The following is a 6,004-nucleotide window of genomic DNA, read 5'->3' on the forward strand; positions in this document are numbered from 1 at the left end:
TGGTAGACAGCTTTTCATTCATGTGATAAATATTTGAGAAAATCAACTGACAGGAGGAAAAATTTATATTGGCTCATGGTTTCAGAGGATTCAGGCCATTGTGTGCTGACTCCAGTGCAAAAACATCATGGTGAAAGGAAAACTGTTCAGCTAGCTCATGGTGGCCATGAAGCAGAGAGCAAGAGAGTGAAAGAGACAGATAGACAGTGATAGGAAAAAAAGAGAGTGTGTGAGAGGGCGTGGGAAAAGGGGACACGAGACATGATATACCCTTCCAGGACATATCCACACTGACCTACTTCCTCCTACTAGGCTTCATTTTCTATACAGTTTCCACCACCTCCCAATAAAACCTTCAAATTATGAATCTGTCAATAAATTAATCCACTGGTGAGATGAGAGCCTTCACAATCCTGTCCTATCTCCAGACATCCACTATTGAATGTTGCTTCATGGGGACCATGCCTATAATACATGAGCCTTGGGGGACACTTGAGATCTAAACCACAGCACATACAAGCCATAACATATAGTAATAGGTAACTTATATGTTTAAAAAAGATTCAGAGGAGGGTGAGATAAAGGGAGTTTTGTGGTTGCAGTTGGTTCCAAGAGAAGGGACTTTCCAAGAGGAAAAAGGATAAGGTTTAAGTAGTTAAGGAAGATAGAGAGAACAGTCCTGTTGAAGATAACCTGTGGTTATCTCTGGTGTGACCAAGAAATATGAATGGACAGGTGTTAGAACCTTACTACTGAAAGCATGGATTCTCAGCACGGTCCTGGCACCAGGTGAGACTTAGCATTTCTCTCCTGACCAACTGAGTCAGAATCTATATTTTGACAGAATTCCCTAGTGGTTTCTAAGCATGGTTATCTAAGGCTGGGAACTCAGGTTCTGGTACATCTGACCTAAGCTATTGCTCAGTCCCAGGCCAAATGTGAGACTAGAAATAATCAATAAGTGTTTATTTGTGATCTATTCTAAGCCAAATTTTATATTTGGAGCCATCGTAAAAGTTTATTAGAGCAGCTGTAAAGGGCCCATGTTGAGAATGGTTGAGCCACAAGGGCCTCAATGGTACAATGAGATGAGGTTAATTAATAGAAATGCTGGACAAAATGTAATGTAAGTGTTGTTTCAGATTAATGGCTCTATTGCACCATGAGGAAAGTCTGCCCTATATTATGCATCTGTTATAATATTAAATATAGTACCTGTGGACCCAGTGGTATGTGCCTATAATCCAAGTGGCTCAGGATGCTGAGGCAGGATGGTGAGTTCAAAGCCAGCCTCAGCAAAAGCAGGGTGCTAAGCAACTCAGTGAGACTCTGTCTCTAAATAAAATACAAAATCGAGCTGGAGATGTGGCTCAATGGTCAAGTGTCCCTGAGTTCAATCCCCTGATAACTCCCCCTCCCCCCAGAAAAAATATATGTATATGTATAGTATTAGTATAATATTAAAACATGGGTGTTTAATTGGAATTCAGATTTCCATATCAGAAATTAATTAATTTTAGGCATCTCTCTCAGGGGTTACATACTTTTCTTTTAGTGATGTGGCTTTGTTTTAGAGTCAATTTTAAAGGAACCTTGCCTGGCCTGCCTCACAGTCTCTGCAGTTTCCTGGAGACCTTAGTGTGTGCATGGCCTTGAGGTGATCCTTCTCTCTTAGAAGCTGGCAGTGCCTCTGTGCTGGTGTCTTAAGTGCTTCCTTTGAAACCTGAGCCTTGTGCATTTTCCCCACAACTATAAAGTCTTCTCAGGACAGGTGAAACAGAGCAGTTGAATACCTGCAGTAACCTCAAATGGCCAGGGGCACATTGCGGCTCTTTTCCATAGTGCTTTTTAATACCAGGTGACTCGCTAACTAAAATATCAGATGCCTTTTCAGCACAGAATTATTTATTTATTTATTTCGCTGATGTCTGTTTGGAAGAAAAGAAAGTTGCCTTGAAGACTTAGAATGAAGAGTTGTATTTGGAATTTGAATACAGTGACTTTTAAACTGTCTGATGTTGCTTCCATAGAATAATGAATTGTTGGGATATCTGGGTGATCCAGTTAAAGAAAGGATCACATGGACAACACATTTCATCAGATTATTTTTATTGCAGTTTCTGATTTAAATAAGAAAAAACAAGTGATTTGAGGAGGTATTTAATTTTTGAAGTAAGATGATTAATTTAAGAACCTGCCTTTTAGAAGTGGTGAGATATCAAAAATAATCTTGTAAAGGTGTTATTATAAAAGATAATTATATATATATAATATTATATATATATATGTATTTAAATTACTTTGATATTCATGAGTTGACACAAAAATCACTGTGTTCCTGTTAACTTTCAGAAAAATTACACAAAGAGGACTGTGTCTTATTTCAAATATATTACCATTGTGTTTTCAGAACAAGGCTAAAGAGAGGCCTGGTTTTAACTTCTTGATTAAAAATATCTTCTTACTCCCTTAATTGGAAATTCGTACCTTTTGTTATATATATCTATTTTGAACAGTGTTAATACAAGTGGCTCAGAAACCATTGAGCTCTGCTTTAATAATTACTCATAATTAGAACATCTGAAGTCTACTTGATTATGTGATCTTGGAAGTCACAAAACTGCTTTTGCCCCTTAGTTAAGAGAATCTCTTTATTGTCAGCAGAAGTATTATTTTACTGTTATTATGTTCTTATGGGTGCTGCAAAGTACTACAGGGCATTTACAAGGGAACATAAGTCCAAATAATAGCATTTAAAGCTAAAAGGAAGGAAAAAAATATTTTCCATTTCTCTGATGTTACAGATAAGAAAAACAGAAACCAAACTTGACATAATCAAAGGGATAGAGATGAAAAGCTACAATTTTAATAGTATTTGTTTTATGGGGTATTTAATTACCTATGGTTGAGTAGTTTTTACCTTGGTCTCAGCCTATACAATAAAATGGGAGGAAAGTGTGTTACTCATGCCCTTGAGGTATTTGTCCAGAACACGGAGCCCTCAGGAAGGGACATTTTAGCCTCACAGAAAGCTGCTCTCATTGATTCATATGGAAAAATAAAAGACCCAGAATAGCAAAAGCAAGTCTAAGCAGGAAGTGTGAATCAGGCAGTATAGCAATACCAGATTTCAAAGTATACTACAGAGCAATAGTAACAAAAACATCATGGTAATGGTACCAAAACAGTCGGGTGGACCAATGGTACAGAATAGAGGACACAGAGACCAATCCACAAAATTACAACTTTCTTATATTTGATAAAGGGGCTAAAGGCATGCAATGGAGGAAAGATAGCATCTTCAACAAATGGTGCTGGGAAAACTGGAAATCCATATGCAACAAAATGAAACTGAATCCCTTTTTCTCGCCATGAACAAAAGTTAACTCAAAATGGATCAAAGAGCTTGATATCAAATCAGAGACTCTGCATCTGATAGAAGAAAAAGTTGGCTCCTATCTACATATTGTGGGGTCGGGCTCCAAATTCCTTAATGGACCAAGCTGTTCTTGATCTCCATCTCTGTGTTGTCTCTCCACATTGTCTTTCCAGCTATCTCTTTGCTCTCGCCCAACTTTTAAATTATTGGCTCAGGTATTCAAGATGTTTCTTAAAATTGAAAATAAATATAAACCAAAAGCAGATCGAAGCTCTGTTTCCCAACCTAGCCTTAAAAGTCTTACAACCTCATTCTGTTTATTAGAAGTCACTATGCAGCTCAGACTGAAGGAGAGAGGGGGGAATTCATCTATACCTTGTGTGGGGAGAGCATTTTAAAACATCACTAGGCATTTTTTTCCTAGCCATATGTATCTGTGTGTGATCTTCCTCCAATTCCTGTCTGTTCCTGACAGGAGGTTGCTGGACTGGACACCTTAGGATAAGTGTAGTTTTGTGGTATGACTTAACAAGATGCAAGTCCCTGATTTCCAACATTGTGGACAATTTGTCCCTTAAGGAGAACATATTTCTTAGTTCTACTTGGAAACATGAGAGGTGATTATTTCTTCAACCTTCTAGAAACAAAAGGAAAATCAGCATTTTGCCCATTTTCTGGGACTTTAGCCGAATTCGTTAGTTTTAACCTAAATTTTGTTTAGACAGATAACTATAGCAACTTGCATTATATTTTCATATAATAGATAAAATATGTAATTATAAAGTTAAGTCAAACAAATTAATTAGTAGTTACAAGTTAATGAATAGTATGCCCATATTAGCAAAGAGTACATGTCTGATAGATATTTATTTGTAGCATGCATTTCTCCTATTTGTCATAAAACTGGTTATCTTGAATATTTGACATTAATTAACAGTAAAATTTAAGTTTTTATGAAAGTCTTACAGCTCCTAAGATTTTAGTTGCATGTAAACATATGTCCCTGTGTATTTTTCTGGTTAATAAAAGTGTTCAATAATAGGAATATACTTATTCTAACTTTGATTATATTTTACTTTGTGACTTTGAAAACATGATTTTCTTTATGTTTTCATAACATAAAGGGAGGAATTATTATCTAGGGAAATTATATGAATGAATTATGAGACTGTTCCTCACACTGCTGTGTGTGTGTGTTTGTGTGTGTCTGTCTGTCTATCTGTCTCCATGGTTTCTTTCATTTTTTAAAATCAAAGTAACAAATTCTCCCCACACCCTGGCATCCTCCCTTCTTCAACTTCTACCTCATCTCTCTTCCTTCTGTGCAAAGAATTAATTCACCCATACTTGCTTTTCCCCACTTTCTTTCCACTTAACTTATTAAGATTTCTCCCCATCACTGATCTGAAATTGCTCTTAATCCTGAATGGGTACTTAGCAAACCTCGTATTTCTCAACCTTTTTTTGGCACTGGGCCTCATTGCCCATTCGTGATTCCTTAAATCTCTTGTTCTGTCATTCCTGTAATCTAGTCCTTTTTAGATTCTCTCAATTTTCTGATCATTTTTCTGACACAATGTACAATCTTAATTGTTCTTCCTCCCTTTTGATTTTGGTAACCCTATAATTTTTTTTAATTATGCTTATCATTCTACATCTTTTTTCCTGAATAAATCAATCTTTGGGTGAATAACTGCATAATTCTTCACATAGAACTCCAGAACTCCAATTATATATTTCTGTGCTCTAATTGGCAGATATATAGTCCTTGTACTGCCTGCTGAGATTCTGCCAGGGAAATCCACAGACACATACTTCTATTTCTCTTTCCCTTTTTTCCTTTCTCATAACATGTCAGTCTTCACCTTTTCTTTTTCTTTACCATTTACTTTCAGTCTCCCATCAACTTTGAGGAATTTAGATTCCTAAATGTCATTTCAGTTCATCTACTCTCTGAAATCTCCTTGCTAGTCCTTTAGTTGTGCTCATGTTCTCTTCCCTGAACTCTTTCCCTGTCTTCATAACACTGAAGTGGTAGTGCCAAGATCAAACCCCTTTCTACCTGAATTAGTTCCTTTACTATCATGTTTAGCACACTGCCTATTTTTCAAATTAATACCGAGTTGAATTCTAAACCCAGAGCTTGAAAAGTTATTTCTGTAATCATTTTATAATTTTAATAATTTCCTTATAGATTATTTTTAAATGAATTGGTTGTCATTTAATATAATGTATAAAAATCATATATATTTTATAGGAATCAAATTCATTATTCATTCATGTTTTCAACCAGCATTTATTGACAGACTCAGAAAATGCATGAGGTAAACTGCCTTGTGACAACTTTATGTCTCAGGAAAATGATCAGACATGCAATTAGACATTAATACTATAGTGTCATAGGTGCTAAATAAAGAGTCTTTAAGAGCTTCAATTTCTAAAAGAATTGAAAAGGTATCACAGAGACTGTGTTATGTAAGGTAGGATAGGAAAAAAAGAGTAGGGGTGCATATGACCAATAACTGAAGTTTAAGGCAAAGGAAACAATACGAGCAAGGAATAGCATGTCATCATAAGGAACAAAGACCATGGGTTTTATGTGTATGGGAATTTATTGGGTGTGTT

This window comes from Ictidomys tridecemlineatus, unplaced genomic scaffold, assembly GCF_052094955.1.
Source record: "Ictidomys tridecemlineatus isolate mIctTri1 unplaced genomic scaffold, mIctTri1.hap1 Scaffold_57, whole genome shotgun sequence".
In the NCBI taxonomy this organism is placed as follows: Eukaryota; Metazoa; Chordata; class Mammalia; order Rodentia; family Sciuridae; genus Ictidomys; species Ictidomys tridecemlineatus.